Source organism: Leptonychotes weddellii, chromosome 4 (genome assembly GCF_054177405.1).
Source record: "Leptonychotes weddellii isolate Sample4059 chromosome 4, ASM5417740v2, whole genome shotgun sequence".
In the NCBI taxonomy this organism is placed as follows: domain Eukaryota; kingdom Metazoa; phylum Chordata; class Mammalia; order Carnivora; family Phocidae; genus Leptonychotes; species Leptonychotes weddellii.
Window position 1 is genome coordinate 149,510,670 of NC_138372.1, and position 16,793 is coordinate 149,527,462.

The following is a 16,793-nucleotide window of genomic DNA, read 5'->3' on the forward strand; positions in this document are numbered from 1 at the left end:
AAGATCCCATTACATTTCTATATTAAGGTATAAATACACAATAGTCAGCCTTTCCAATAACTTGTGTCACTGGCCACATCAAGTGCAAATTCTGAAATATTAATAAAATAAATACATAAATAGGTAAGTATATTTAAACACATTGATTCATTTCAATCACCTGATGCTTACAAAAATACTAGGTAGGCAATACCTAGATTAGTAATTTGGCTCCTGAAAAAGTTAAGATGCCAAATCTCAAAACAGTAAGAACTAATTTTTATATTTTCAAAAACAAGTTTTACAAAATTGTGACCTAAGAAAAGTTAATCCTAAATAGACAAGCATAAATAGAAGCTCAACAGAGAAAGTAATAAAAACAAAAGACCTAAATGATCAACCTAAGAATCAGAAGATAGTCCTGAGACCCAAATGTGTGGATATCATACATAGATGTGTAGATCATCTTTTTAAACAAACAAAAATTTTGCCATTCGTGCATTCTTCCAGCTGCTGATGTAATTTTTTGACTAAAACGTAAGGCTCTGAGCCAGTCTAGTCCATATCATCTGTATTTCACCTTTGATGAGGTTTATGGTAACAGGGTGACTGATGAATAGCTAACATGGGACCAGTGGTTTCAACATAATTATAACACATCATTCACTAGGTTGTCAAAGTCTCCTTCCATATCAATCTGCTAGTTTAACAAAAGAAGTAAAAAATCAAAACCCATTATTACCCCTACGTGAGAGCCCTCAAGGAGGAGAGGAAATTCCTCAACCTAGTGCACAAGGATACTCTGTAATGAGCAGCAGCTATCCCCATGAAGTGAAGGTTGAACCTATGACATCAAATCCTCTGTCACTTTTCTTCACAGACACCCACTAAAAGCCCCAAGGCAGCATTTTAAAGCAGGAAAGTGCTCCAGCAATTGTTAATGAAACTCTGATTTTTTTCCCCCATGGGCAATACCCTTCTGAACTAGAAAACAGGCAAAAGTAGTCCATTAAATTTCCTTTGAGAGGGGTATGCTTTTGTGGCTTCATAAAAATAGCAATGTAGAGTTAGAAAAAGAATAAAAAATCTCAGACTTGCAATATTAAAATGCATGCACTTAGTAATCAGCTTAACAAATGCTTAGAAAATAAAGGGATTGCACACAAACATATATCCCTGAGAAATGAGTGTAAAACCCACATTACATGAACAAGGAAAACCATTCCCAGAAGAGTTATTTACCTTTTTCTGTGGCACCTCTGCATTTATTAAAGGCACAAATACAGATCAACCAAACTCATTTGCCCTGTGGGCATGTTTGGGAGCATATTTGAACTGTTTTTCTGGTTTCATTTTGTTCCATTGGAATCTTGACCCTCAGTTTCTTGTGATGAGAAAATATATATTGTTTGAATATAGAACTGAGTGCAGCAGATTTCATATACGAAGAATCGACACAATTCACATCAATATGAATGATGCTTTGCTCAGGAAAAGGGCCCCTGAGGTATGAAAGGTGAAAATTTCCTCACTCTATTTATCCTGCATATGCTATTTTCTGAAGGAATAGGAGAAAAGAAAAAAAAAAAAAACTAATTTTTTTCCTGCATGTTAAACAAAGTGGAACTGGGAGTTTCTGAACACACTCAAGAAGAGAGAGAGTGTACCGAAACTATACATGAAAATCGTGGAAAGAGAAAATATCTGAGCAAGAAACTTGAGGCTAGAAAATTGATTACAAAATGGCTTTAACATTCTCTGCAGCTTAACTTAACGTTAGACAGGCTTCCTTCTGACTGTAGGCCCCTGACCTCACTTTTCTTACAGTATTTCCTTTAGAAAACTTTTTTTTTTAAAAGATTTTATTTATTTATTCATGAGAGACAGAGAGAGAGAGGCAGAGGGAGAAGCAGGCTCCCAAGGAGCAGGGAGCCCGATGTGGGACTCGATCCCAGGACCCTGGGATCATGACCTGAGCCGAAGGCAGACGCTTAACCATCTGAGCCACCCAGGTGCCCCAGAAAACTTCTAATTATAAATTTTTTTCTCAGCCCCTTGGAGATGTAAATCTTCTCCCAACCCATACCAGTTTAACCAACCAGATATGTCTTTCTTAGGAAGCTGGAAGCCACTATATAATCCTTAAGAAAGATAGAGTTCCCATACCCCAGTCTTCATGGGAGAGTAGGTGCCTAACTTTGATAAGCACAAATTAGCCAATTAGTAAGCACAAGCAGCCTAATCACAGTGACCAACTTCCCCCCAAGACTTCCAGTGCCTTCCCACTAGCTCCCCCTAGTGCTTAAAACTCTCCCACCTTCTGTTTCAGCAGAGTTGAATTCATTCCTAGCACAATCGTCTTGAGTAAAGCCTTTCTTGACTGTTTAACTCTGGCTGGTAGTGAAGAAACCTAAACAAGAAAATGTGTAATATTTGATTGTAAATGATTTATGTGCCATCCTAAAATGGGCCACCTCCCAAGAAAGTCTACAATAATGACTGCTACCCACATCTGCCCTTTTTAGTGGTTCTTTGGAAGATAGAAAAAGTGGGATAGTGTTTAGCAGGGATGAACTTTATGGAAGAATGAGAAGAAGAATGAAGTATGTCCTGAGTCTGTAGAACATAAGCATTGCCTTGATTATTCACAGAATTCTTGGTAAGGACAATCCAAAAGTACAGAATCGGAGATAAAGAGTGATTCCAGAAAGGTGGGTGACTTGGAGAACTTCTGTCAGCAAACATTAAGTATGCACTTTATATGCACAAAGCTTCTGCCTCTGATTATTTATTACAGCATCCAGTCTTAGTCATGTTATTGCTAGGAAGGATTCCTTGCCCATAATAAGCTCTGCAAAATACTTATCGTGAGCTATTTGTTACTAGGAAAGGCTTCTTTTTATACTTAATCTGGCACTGCAACTCTATCATTGCCTCCTCCATCTGTGTTCAAAGTTCTGCATCAGGAGGTAGCACATTTTTATATTACTCACTTCGGGATAGGGAAAATAATTTCCAGGTTACGATCTGAACTAAAGTGGGCCACCCTATTAGGCAGGAGCCAGGACACCATAGCCCTTCCTATGTGACATCATTAAATATCCACAATATCCACCGTGGCCCAAGAAGCTCGCAAATTTTTATTGTCTATTTCACAACTGCTGTAGAATTATTAGTGATAACTCTTGGGGGGGGGAAGTAAAATATGAGGAAACCAGGCAGCCATCAAAACTTCATTGTAAAAGACTATTTCACTATAAGGAAGGCATATCTTTAGAAAAACTAATTCATGAGGCGCCTGGATCGCTCAGTCGTTAAGCGTCTGCCTTCGGCTCAGGTCATGATCCCAGGGTCCTGGGATCGAGCCCCGCATCGGGCTCCCTGCTCCTCAGGAAGCCTGCTTCTCCCTCTCCCACTCCCCCTGCTTGTGTTCCCTCTCTCGCTGTGTCTCTTTCTGTCAAATAAATAAATAAAATCTTAAAAAAAAACCTAATTCATTTTTTCTAATATTCAAAAGAATATATGGTTTATAGTTCCAAGTTTGTAGTGGATGATGATATGCCAGTCTAGAAAATGAAATAATTAACCTGGTGGATATCTAAGCTCCCTTCCAAATCTAAATGTCTTTTCTAACTAGTTGTGTGTCTCGATTCTTTCCTTCTCTCCTTCCTTTCCTCCCTCCTTCCCAACCCTCCCTCCTTCGCTTCCTTCTTTCCCTCCCTTTCTCCATTCCTTCCTTCTACCTTACCTTACTCCATCCCTCCTTTTCTGGATTTCAATAGCAAGTGCAGTATTTTCTACACCTCAAAACAATTTATTGGTGGTAAACCACAACATTTTCAGAAAATACAAGGAAAATATTATAACCTCCACTGTCAACAGTGCAAAACAGTTAAAATATTCTAGAAGGGGAACATCAGCTTGGTTTCTCTATAGTGGTTGTATGTTATTCCTTAGTGAGAAATAGATTTCCAGCTGGCAGAGGCAAACAGATTATTTTGAATGTACAGTATTAATTTAGTGCAATTACTATGATTAATGTTTTTAGAACAAAATTGTAAGGTTTTCCTAATGAATGAAGCTGAAACATTTATCTTATAATAATGTTGTAGTATTGTATTAATATAAAGTAGAACAAAAAAACTAGAGAAGCACAGAACAGCCAAACCATAAATCTGAACACTAAGAAATTTGCTTTTAAACATCATTACCTCACTATTATAAAATTTCCTAAATTGAAATGTAGAAAGTTTATTTGATATATTTCCAATTGATATACTATTTCCTGAGGCTTAAATTCAATTTCCAGAAATTAGAACTATATGAAACAAACAAACAAAAAATCCCAGTAAAAAGGCATAGTTACAGATCAAGGCAATTAAAATAGCATTATTGTACAATGAGAGATATAAATGAGACAGTGTGATACTTGCAAATACTAAAGAGTAACAGGCATTTCTTTCTATGGAGAATTTATCTTTAATGAACAAAGAATGGAGTGCAGTGGTTAAGAGCTTGGTTTCTGAAGTCAGGAAGTTTAAGCTACATGTTAATCTGTGTGGGCTTTTGCAAATCACTGAAATTCTCTAAATCAATGATCTTAAAACTTGGATTCTTGAGTGTACGCGAAGACTTTCCAACGGAATGGTGTAGGTGATTTAAGAAAGTCAATGTCCAGAACCTCAAGTATGTGTTGCCCAGCAATGTACTTCTAGTCAAGGTACCATGCAGGATCTCCTTTCCCACCTCCTCTATTGCAATTATCATTCTTTTGGTTGACAAGCGAAAATTCTCATCCAACCCAGTCCTTCTTTGGAAAATTATCCTGAGCTTTAAAAAACTCCAGGGGTACCAAATGGACAATTTAGATTGCTTGTGTTGCTGAAGCCTCTTTGAATAAAGCACTTAAACCCACTGTAGGATTTAGAGCATTATATTATATTTTAAAAGTAAAAGAGTGACATTGAAAATGGAATATTTTGGTTTTTGTTGGGAATTCTGAAATCAGATATATTATAGGATAGGAAGATAATTTTCATTTTAAGATCTTACCCCTTCCATGTCTTAATTACTGTCAAAGAATATGCTGCTCCTGAGGGAGAAACCCATGAAAGTAAGGCAAGAAAGCATCAGCAAGAAACAATGAAGTGGCACCTAGGTTCATCCAGGTGACACTAGGAAGGCTCCATCCTTTCTCCTTTCTTTGTGTCAATCCTTTGTCCCTCCCTGTCCCTCTCCCTCTCTTAACTGTTCACAACTCTTTCCAAAGAGAAGTCCTGGTGGTCTTTTTGCAGTAAATACATGAGATAGACTGTAATTAGTAGCTTCCACTCATAAGCCAAGACTAACTTACTTTTAAAAATAATTTGTTTTCTGGAATAGGTTGAAATGAGTCTTTGGAATTTCCCTGGCTTCATTAATTGTATAACCAAAGCCATTCTTTATAGACAGTAAAAACAAAAGACTTCTGTTCAGCCCATTCAAAATTAAATAACAAATTAGATAATCACATATTTTTTAGCATGCAAATTAATAAGATTTCACTGAAGTTCCCTAATGTGAGAAGTTGTTGTATTTGTTCACCATTGGCCAAAATGAAGTTAAAAAAACACAGGGAATGTATTACATTTCATGTTACTGAATAAAAATATAAGAAAAGGTTTTTGAACTGTCTATGATTTCTTGGTAAAGTAAATTTATCATGTTATGAAATAACATAATTTCCAGCAAATGAAAGTTACAAAATAATGTTCATTTCCACTTTTTTCTTTTGTGTGTGTGTGTGTGTTTATCTTGTTTAGGAACACCGTTCTTAAAGTTTATCTTGGTGAAAATACAAGCACATATCTTCTACTCTATTAGAACTCTGCTCAAAACGAGCATAGAGTATACTCTATATTCAGTCCTTTAATTGTTTTTGTGGCTTAAAACATATGCTTAATATCCACATTTTCCATATGTAATTGCTATAGAAACCATGGAATAATTTAAAAATTGCTTTAAAAAAGAAAACCCTTGGGGTATGGAAAGAATCATCAGAGTGTGATTTTTGAAATCTAAGTTCTCACTAAATATTTTATACCATCCTGTTGCATAGTACAGTGAAGGAAGGAATTCCCTGCCTATATCCAAAATCATCTGAGTAGCCTGCATTTCTCTCTACTTAATAAGCTTGATGTATGAGACAAAAATCTGCAGGGAATCAATAATGCTGCTTGCTTTCATTTTGTTTAGCCCAAGTACAGAAAACCAGAAGAAATTAGAAATACAGTATGTGAACTACTGACTTTTGTGTACAAAAGGGAATTCATTATTAAAATAGCAGCATATTTTCTCTAACTGCTTACAAATTGATAGGTATAAGCATAGAAATAATTGTAGAGTAAGAGTACATACATACAAAAACAGAATTTTAGTATCTATTTGATTATTTCTGTAAATTATGTGAGTCTAGTGGCTGGTGCTGTCCAGGGGAAGTCCAATGAATAGTGGCTTTTGTGGAAAATCACCTCTTAACTTGATAGAAGTACACCTCATGGAAAATCTTTTAATGTGCTATAGTGCAACCTAATTTTGCATCAGAATCACCCTTGGAGTTCTTTAAAAGCAAATTTCAGAAATCTGAGATGTAAAATCGGAGATTCTGAGGTTGGGTCTCTAAACCTTGATGCCCTGGTCATTTTGGGACCAATTTGTAGGAATCAATGGTTCTAGACATGTAAGTAGTCATAGATGCCTTCACAAGCAAGCTTCCTTCCATGCTGCTTAGCATTGATTAGATTTTAGACTCTTTAATGCATGTCCAGAATTAAAACTTTTTAAAGTATATAAACAGAAAGATCTTACAAATTAAAACAACCTGAAAATTTTAAAGATAAATAATTTTAATATTTTGCTGTATATATTTTTTGTCTTTTCCTTTATTCTATGAATATGTATGAGAATTAGCATGGAAAGGCAATATCACATGGAATATCATCAAATCTAAGATGCCAAGGATTGTACTGTTTGGCATTATTTTATGAAATATTAAAAGAAAAAAGCTGACTATTAAATTTTGGCAAAATTCTTTCTTAACACACAGCTTTTATTAGACTTACTGCAGGTACTATTTTAGACTTACACAAATGATATATGACCCAATCACCTTGGGCACTGACAATATAATTTTGTGTTCTGTCAGAGAATGGGAAGGTCTGTTAGCAGTTCCTGTCTGTTTAAACCTCTAGTTTCATTTTTTCATCAACTGAGCAACATGTTGCTGAAGGCTATGCAGCCTCTGCTTAAAGTCAGCAGGAATTCTCTGTCAAGTTCATGTGATGCTTTAATGATAGTTTTACGTTATGCATGAATCTTTGACACTAGCCGTTCATTGCTTAGAATTGTCTTCCATCTTTATTAAATGAGATTAGGAAATTTCTTCTTTCAGTTCCCATTCTTGTCTGGTAATGAACCTCCTTTTCCAGATGTCCCAGTAACAAACATATCACACCTTCATCTACTTATCAGGAACTTCTTTTCTTAGGGCATGTAAAGCTCCTTATTGTTGATTTGCAAGGATCACAGAGTAAGTGTTCAATTTCAGTAGATGATAACATTTGGCTTTCAAAAGCAGCTGCAATTGATAAACATATCAACAATATGTAGACTTACAGTGCTCCATATATTTGTCAACCTATGGCAGTGTTAGTAATTTTATTTTTAACTATTTTGGTGGTTGTATAATTGTATCTGATTCTTCTTCATTAACTTACATTTTTCTAGTTATTTTTTATCTGGATAACAATGAGATTAAGCAACATTTTAAATATTTTGGGGGCATTTTCATAAATTCTCTTTTGAAGTACCAGTTCAATTCTTATGGCCATTTTTCTTTTAAACTATATTTTCTTACTGATTTATAGGAATTCTTCATAGTTTCAGGAACTATGAAGTTTCAGAAAACAAGCAATTTTTAATATATGTATTGCAAATATCTTCTCTGACTCAGTGGCTTGCCTGTTCACTATCTTATTCTTGTTTTTGAACAAACAGAATTTCTTAATTTCAATGTACTCTAGCTTATGAATATTTTCCTTTATGGTTATTTTTTGTGTGTTTTGTTAAAGAATTACTTTAAGTCCCCCTCCCCCATTCCAAGAAAGGTACTTTTCTACCTTATTTAACTGTGGACTTACTTTCACATTTACAGTTTCAATCCACTTGGTGTAAAGTGTGAGGTAGGGGTCAAATTGTTTCGCTTTTTTTTTCATTTGCATACCCAATAATCCAACATTATGTATTGAATAGTCTATCATTTTCTCACTGCTCTGAAAAATTCACCTTTGTTTTATATTTTCTGTTTTCTGTTATTGGACTCTAATTTTGCTTCATTTCTCAAATTTCTGCTGACTTTAAGCAGAGGCTGATAAGCCTTCAGCAACATGTTGCTCAGTCGATGAAAAAAAGAACCCAGAAGTTTAAACAGATAGGAACTGCTAACAAAACTTTCCCATTCTCTTTGCTTCATTATATCCTTATACAAAATAACTGTCTTTAACTACATTAGTTATGTCAAGCCTTAATATCGATTAGAGCGAGTTTTCTCACTTTTTTCTTCTACTTCAGAATTTCCTGGCTAGTCTTGAATCTTTGTAATTCTATATAAATTTTAGAATAAGATTTTTAAATTCTGGAAAAAAAACTTGGGAGTTTTGGTTGAGATTGCACTCATCTACAAGTAATTTGAGGAGAACTGACATTTAAAAATACTGAATCTTCCAATCCATGAAAAGTTTTACCTCTCTCTTATTAAGGTTTTTCACATTTTCCCTCAATTATAGTTTACGTGTTTCTTTGTAGAGATTTTGCACATCTTAGTTAAATTTATTCCCATGTTTTTCTTTTTAAATATTTTTGAAGTTACTGTAAATGAGACCTTTTTATAATGTCTACAGGATTGTTAGTGATGTTTCCTTTTCCATTCCTCTTTTGTTTTCCTTCTTTTTTTTTTAAATATTATTCAGTTTATCCAGGTGCTTATCAATGTCTTAGTCTTTTCAAAGAATCCACTTTTAGTTTTGTTAGGTCTCTATAATGTATATTTGTTTTCTATGATAATAATTTTGGTTCTTATATTTATAATTTATTTTCTTCTATTTTTTTTGGGTGTCATTTGCTTCAATTTTCCCAAGTTATTTAGAACAGTGCTTAGCTCATTAATTTTCAGCCATTCATCTTTTCTGATATAAGGGCATGCATTTTTCCTAATAGCTTTAGCTGCACTCCAAAGTTTTGGTATGTAGTGTTTTGTTGTCACTCAGCTCAAAATATTTTCTAATTTTCATTTTAATTCATTCTTTGACATATACATTATTGTAGAAGTCAATTTTTAAATTTCTAAATATTTAGGAATTTTCTATAATCTTTTTTATTGATTTATAGCTTGTTTGCATTGATTTCAATTTTTCTTGGACTGGAAGCAGAATGTAAAGTTAATGAGAAAATACAGAGACAAACCAAATGGTTGACTTTTTAGGTGTCAGTAAGCTGGTGATGAGATTTGGATTGTCTAGAGAAGCCAAAACAATGTTTTGTGGAGTTTTTTTTTATTATGTTTTGTTTTGCTTTGTTTTTTAACTAACATTAATTTATAAAGAAATATGATTTTTAATTATTCCATGAGATTACTTGTAAAAATATATTGAAATAAGCATGATAAGAAAAAATAAAGGTATCTCAAAGTCCTTTTTCTTTTTTAAAGGCTCAAAATCCTTAGGGTGATGGACTTTGGAGGAGAAATCCCTCCCAATTTTTTAGGTTGTGGTATATACAGACAGAGCCTCATTTATTTGGCCCACATTTGTTGAGCCCCTACTATGTGCCATGCATTCTGTAAAATAACCATGATCAGGAGAGCCAGAGTCTCTTTCCTCATGGAGCTTAAGGTCCAGCAGGTATTGGGAACTGAGTCAAAAATATGCCAGGGTATTATTTTGTTTGGGTCTGTTCTAAACAGCATAACCAAGTATATATGCTTAGACTTCCTTAGGAAAAAAATTATATGGTGCCATGTGTTTTTTCTATTAATAAACTCAAATTTTACAATAAAAAATGTTTTTCTAGTGTGCAAAGAGGACTTAAGCACATGTGGAAATAGTTATTTTTTTATGCAGCATAGAATTTGGACTTTGAAAATACATTACTTAAAATAGGCAGAAATTATTACTATTGGAGTTAACTTTGCACAGATTTGCATCATTTAGGCAGAAGCTTAAAATGTTGTAAGGCAATTCAAGAGTATAGTGTACTCCATTTCTTAATGCCTTATGAGAGTTGCACCTTAAGATAAATTATATATGATCATCTGCTAAATCTACTAGTCAACTTTTTGCTCTATTTTTTAACAATAGGGAATGTAAGCCTTCATTATCAATATCAATAAGTAGCAATAAATCAATATAAAAAAAGCAGTTGGAGGTCATGTGACTACCAAATTAAGTGGAAAAAAACACATAAGTCAAGCAATAAGAAGGATCTATTTCCTTTCCATCTTGCTTTAAGGTAAACTTGAATAAAACTAAGTAAAAAACATGCCTTAAAGAAAATAAGACAAAGTACAGTCATTCTTCATTATTACAGATTCCATAATTACAAATTCACCTACTCACCAAAATGCACTTGCAACCCCAAAATCTATTATCAAAGCTGTTTCATGGCCATTCATAGACATGTGGAGAATGTTAAAAAATTTGAGTTACCTTTAGAGCATGTTCCCAATAGAGATCAAAAAAGATGATGTTCTGTCTTCTTGTTTCAGCTCTCATTCTGTAAATGATTATCTTTTTTGCAGTTTATTTAGTGCCACATTATTTGCAATTTTATGCTTTTTCTTGGTGATTTTACTGTTTAAAATGGACTCCAAAGCACAGTGCTGAAATGTTCTGTAGTTTTCCTAAGCATGAGAATGATGTGCTTTATGGAGAAAATACATGTGTTAGGTAAGTTTCATTCAGGTATGAATTATAATTTATTTATAATTCATATATAATTTATATATAATTTAGTGTTGTGGCCATGAGTCCAAGGCTAATGAATTAATAATAGCTATTAAATAAAATTTTTGTAGATAGAAACACACATAAACACCTATGTACTGATAGGTTGATGACAATTTGACCAGAGACTCTCAGGAACCTAACCCTGTATTTCTCCTAGGAGCAATGGTTCAGTGTTCACTAATTCAATGTTCATAGCAACTTTATACAACATAATTACTGTGAATAATAAGAATCAGCTGTACTTTGGTAGGAGCTAGGAAGACAAACGTTTGGTGAGCATCTGACAAATCTATACATGACAGTACTTAAAAGCACCCAATTTTAGCCAAAAGTTTTTTCTTGTTGCAGTCAAGGAAAAAAACCAAACCAAAAGGGACTCAGAGACAGAGAATAAAATGAAGCGAGAATTTGTCCCTAGGGGAACCAGCAGAGAAGAAAATAGAAGTTGAGATATCTATTATTTAAATAACTTTGGAAACTAGTCCAAAGTTTTCCACTTCAACAAAGTTCACTAGAAATCTTCAAAAGGGCATTCCGTTCCCATAGGATTCGTCATTATCTCACCCTGGGTGGTTTAAGATATTGAAGCTAGAAACATTTCCTTATTCATAAGAAGACATTTATTTTTGTGTTTTTTTTTTAATTGGAGTATTCTTTTTTTTTTTTACTTATTTCACAAATACCCACTCAACCCTGTCTAGTTATGTAGTCAAAACTCATCCAATGCCAAATATCAAGTACAATGTGTTGTGCACATTAGGTCTCTACAAATATCTGTTGAATTTATGAATTAAGGAAAAATTATTTATACACATTTGGGATTCAGGTGTGGAGACAGATATGCCTGGCTATCAAGAGGCTATTTTTAAAGTCACGATACTCTTCATCCCATGAAGCAGTTCATCAGGAAAGTCATTTCAAGGAAATGATCTGCTATGCAGAAAGAACTCCAGCCAAAAATATGCTAATTAATGAAAATGTCTCTTACTGTCTATAAATAAATTATAAATATTTGATGAGAAATCTCAACTGTTCAAAGCAAAATCACCTAGGTGCTATACTTGGATCCCCCCCAAAGCAATTTAAAAATAGAATCAAATTGATTAAGAAAAGTATGATTCTCCTCTAGAAACAGTCATTTTGCTATTGAACAGTAGACTATTGTCTCAACACTTGCATCAGTTTAAAACCACAAACAGCTGGGCAAATGATTAGATCGGATTTATAGCCCATTCTCTTTAAAAACTCTAGCTATGAAGAAATTAATAGGGTTCTCAATATATCAGTTATGAGCTTCAAATAAAGGGCAAGGCTTGGTGGGGAATTAAGACTGGCATGAACCAGAACTGGAAATTATTTGTAAACTGAGAAGTTAATCAGGGTCAGAAAAGAGTCTTTGTGTTTGAGAGAGATAATAACATAATGTGTATTTATTCTAGAACAGGGAATGGACAAACTCTGGCCTTTGGGCCAAATCTAGTCAACGGCCTGTAGTTACAGTTTTACTGAAACATAACCATAATGATTAGTTTATGCATTATATTGACTGCATTCTCACTACAACAGCAGATTGACTAGTTAGATAAGGACCTTATGGCCCTCAGAGCCTAAAATATTTACTTTTTGGACCTTTACAGAAAAAGTTTGCCAAACAACCCCTGCCCTACACTAATATCTTCTATGTAGAATTAAGAATAAGGCTCCACACATTCTGTTTGGTTTACTTTTTCTTTGCAGATGTTTTCAATAATTTCTTAATATTGAGTGAAATGCATAATGTAAAATATAAAATTTGATTTCCAATGAATAAGGCTTCCTTCCTTTTTACTAAATAGATGTTAGATCCTTGTACATTCTGTTTTTGCTTTTAGCATCTATCGCATAATAAACTGTATTGTTTTATTAAACCAAATATTTCTGATACTAACTACAGAAAATTAGATTGAGAAAGCAGAATACTGTATTATATAAGCAACATATAATAAGATTATGTGATTTGAGTCTCTTTCTTTTTCTATTTTCATTTTTCACCCCATGGATCTAGGAGCTGATGCTGAAAAATTAAAAATAAGAGTATAATTGCTTGTCTCTGACCTAAGCTTATTGTCCACCTTGTAATCAGTTTTGCTGGAGCTTCAGTTTCTTACTTCTGATATAGCATATTATTTTTTTAAATAATACTTCATTTTGTTCAAATTGATTTGAAAATATGTGTTGCTCTCATTTTTCAGTGTCATTGTTTCCTTTGAACCCTGAAATTATTATTATATTAAATATTGTTTCAGTGCATTAAATTGTATGGCCCTTACTGAAGAAATATAATATCCTTCTTAGAAAGAAATCAAACTCTTGGAGAAATATAGGTTAAATTATTTAAAATAAGTGAAGAAACAAAACCCCAACCCAATATTTTGTATTACATTTTGCCAAATATCGTATTATAATGACACAAGGAAGAATAATAGAAAGCACATAACCAAAGCACAGAGGATGTGGGTTACCATAGAGTTTGGTGAGCTATAAGCAAACTGTTAGCCTTAACTTACTGAAGATGTAAATTGAGGGACATAGAATTATCTTGGCCAAAAGAAATGCATTTACATTTGATTGTCTAATGTTATCTTTTTGAAGCAAAATTAAGAATATGCAAATAAGTTTTGCATTTTCTCAAACTTTCTGATGATCTAAAATATGTAACTGAATGGAACTTGAAGGGAATTATAATAAAATAGAAATTTTCCTGTTGTCTCAGAATTCCTGCTAAAGATTTTTTAAAAACCCTAATAGCTAATAAGCTTGTCTATATTCTGAGGAGGAACTCCTAGGCATATAGTTGCAGGATTTACTAAGATTTGACCAGATCTTCTGCATCCTTCACTCTCACTACCCTTTATAGCCCAAATAAGAGAAAGTCTCAAATCCATCAGAGAGAAGAGTTTATCTGAGTGTTCAGTCTTATGATTATTAAAAACAGGGTAATATTCTCTGCCCTCAGGCTACTTGGGTTCTGGGAGAAGCACACAGAGATTTAGGGAGCATACTGAAGGTAAGGCTCACATAACATTCCCCCACATAGATGGTTGTTGAGTTGGAGAAGCTCGTGCTACAATACTGCAATGGACTTGGGTAGGAGAGTTTGGATGAGACGCGCATATATCTCCTTGAAGGTTCAAGGCCTATATGAATGTAGAGGCTAAAAGCTGATGCTCTTCTATACATTTCTGAAAATTTGATTTTAGATAGAGCAGCCACAGCAAAAATGGAACAGGATAGGGAAACACTGGGAGTGCCACATATGCCCACTTTTTAGTGTGGTAGAGTTGACATAAAATATAGGATACCCAGTTAAGTTTGAATTTCTGGTAGACAACAAATAATTTTTAATGTAAACATGTCCTCAATATTGCATGGAACACACTTATTTTAAAATATGATTCCTTGTTTACCTGAAATTCAAATTTAAGTTGATGACCCTTATTTTTATTTGCTAAATATGACAAGCCTCACTACAATGCATGCGTGAATTAGTTAAAATACTGCTACTTGCTATGACAAACTCCAAAGTGTATAATGGTTCATGTATGATAGAATTTATTTCTTGCTCATGAAAATTATAGAGAGCAAGAAGCTCTTCTTTAATTGGATCCAGATTTATTTCATCTTATGGTTCCATCATTTTCAAAGGTGCCTTCCTAGGTCTTTGTGCTTAGTTGGCTAAAGGAGGCAGATGTGAAAAGAATATGGAAGACTGTACATGGGAAGTTTTATGAGCTAGTCCTGGAAATGGCACCACACTCCTATTTCGTTGGCTAGAACTCAGTCATATACCCATATCAAATTCAAGGAAAGCTGGGAAATGCAGAATAGCTTTATATCCAAAGAAAAGAAAATGAATTTGGTATACAACTATCCAATCTCTAGCACACTGAATTCCCTTGTACCAGTGGAAATTCTGGAAACGACTTCACCCAAAGTTTCTTTAAAGGACCTGGTCCAAGAAAGCATTTTCCATAGAGAAGAGATTCAGCAATGATAGACTATACTGTATACCTGTGCATGAAGGCGAAATGGAGAGCTAAGAAGGGTTTCTAGGGATTAGACAGAGCATATTTCCCATATCAGTAAAATTATTCAATGTGAGGATCCCGAAAGATAATCTCCATGAGCCCACAAATACAATCCAAAAGAAATTCAGCATTGAGATACTTGTAACACTACACAGGACTTGAATGTTTATTCCTCTTTCACTAATGCCTTTTTCGCCCCTGTAGGAACCAGGAATACAGGGAAAGAAGATAGCTAGATGAAAGAACAGATTATACATCTATACTTCAGGTCAGGCCAATCCAAGAGGTAGGAAAAATGGGGAATTAAAATCTTTCAGTGGAATATGAGAATGAATTTTTTGGTTTGGACTAATCAACACATGAAAGTGGCCAGAAAATTGTCATTTCTATTCAGATGTACTCAAGGCTCAGAGAAAAAAGATCTAAAATGGAACTGAAGACAATGGTTAATGAAAAACTCCTTAATGTCCTATTTATAGCCCACATTACCATTCAGATTCCTCAATAACCTTGGTTATATATGAAAAGGAGAAGTTATCAAGTGGGCTTTTCTAAATTCTGGATTTTTCTAGCCTCAAATAATACCTATTAGTAATCAACAAGTATTTCCTCAGAAGCAAACCTTTACTTTTTTTTTTTTTTTTGGTTTGTTTGTTTTTTAAATCCTACTGAATATTAAGTAACCCTGTGTCTTATATATAATTGAATTCCAGTCAGGAACAGCTAAAGTACGGAACCAGATAGAAGTTTTGCTTCATGTTGTCTGGTGCAGATTGATCCCAGGGGCCAAAAGCTCTAGCACAAGACTCAATTGCAGGGAAAAACAAAACAAAACAAAACAAAAAAGAGAGAAGAAGGAGAGTTGTGAAAATTGGCAATAAAAACTTGCTACAAATCATAATTGCTAATAAAAGGCCACAGTTGTCCTTCTGATATCATTGCTTATAGCATATAAAGTTCCCCTGGGTTATGCTTAAAATATTTTAAACCTCACACTAGGGTTATTAAAACTTAACAGAGAGTACTTATATTTTTAAAAGTATCATAAATATTTTACTGCGAACTGTTTTGAAATATATGAAAATAACACGTTCCAAAGATAATATTTTTGTTGTATTTCATTGTTGTAACTCATCTCTTAAACAATTCCCAAGTTCTCTAAATGACTAGCCAGGAAAAAATACTGAAAAAAGAAAAAGCAATAATCAGACAAGCATTCCACCAGGATATCTCTGTAATTTATCACTTACATGGGAAGATACTGGCTTTTACTTTTACTTAAAATAGGTGTTCAAGAAATGTCTTAAATATTAATGCACTATCATTTCTATAAAAATTAATGTGTTGTTGATGCTACAATTAGCAGAAAAGAAGTAAGTATTGGAAAGAATGTAGATCAGCTTTATGTTATGACATTCTTTTTTTTTGACATATATTCAATTTATTAATTCACCATTGTTTATAATTGCTAGAGGTTGGAAATAACATATCAAAAGGAAACTGGTTAAATACATAATGATTCTTAATTTTATAATGTGGATGGAACTGGAGGGTATTATGCTGAGCGAAATAAGTCAATCAGAGAAAGACATGCATCATATGATCTCACTGATACAAGGAATTCTTAATCTCAGGAAACAAACTGAAGATTGCTGGAGTGGTGAGGGGTGGGAGGGATGGGGTGGCTGGGTGATAGACATTGGGGAGG